Genomic DNA, 769 nt, shown 5'->3' with positions numbered 1-769 from the left:
AATAGCACAGAAAACTGGTCAGAATGGACCAAATATGCGAGTTTTGATGAGGTCCCCGTAACCGGACCCTGAGGGTTCCCCGAACGTTCGGATCGGCCCGGGACCTAAAGTTAGTGAGTAATAGCACAGAAAACTGGTTATAAGGGACCAAATCTACGAGTTTTGATGACGTCTCTGTAACCGGACCCCAGGGTTGCCCAAACGTTCGGATCGCCCCGGGACCCAAAATTAGTGGGTAATAGCACAGTAAACTGCCAGAATGGACCAAATCTGCAAGTTTTGACGAGGTCCCCGTAACCATACCCCGGGGTTCCTCGAACGTTCGGATCGCTCCGGGACCCAAAATTAGTGGGTAATAGCGCAGAAAGCTGGTCAGAATGGACCAAATATGCGAGTTTTGACAAGATCCCCGCAACCGGACCCCTGGGGTTCCCCAAACGTTCGGATCGCCTCGGGACCCAAAATTAGTGGGTAATAGCACAGAAAACTGGTCAGAATGGACCAAATATGCGAGTTTTGACGAGGTCCCCGTAACCGGACCCCGAGAGTTCCCCGAACGTTTGGATCGCCTCGGGACCCAAAATTAGTGGGTAATAGCTCAAAAAACTGGTCAGAATGGACCAAAACTGTGAGTTTTGACGATGTCCCCATAATCGGACGCCAGGGTTCCCCGAGCGTTCGGATTTCCCCGGGACTCAAAATTATTGGGTAATAGCACAGAAAACTGGTAAGATTGGACCAAATATGCGAGTTTTAACGACGTCTCCGT

Source organism: Triticum dicoccoides, chromosome 4B (genome assembly GCF_002162155.2).
Source record: "Triticum dicoccoides isolate Atlit2015 ecotype Zavitan chromosome 4B, WEW_v2.0, whole genome shotgun sequence".
Lineage (NCBI taxonomy): Eukaryota > Viridiplantae > Streptophyta > Magnoliopsida > Poales > Poaceae > Triticum > Triticum dicoccoides.
The sequence above is the reverse complement of the archived record's forward strand: the minus strand, read 5'-3'. Positions refer to the sequence as shown.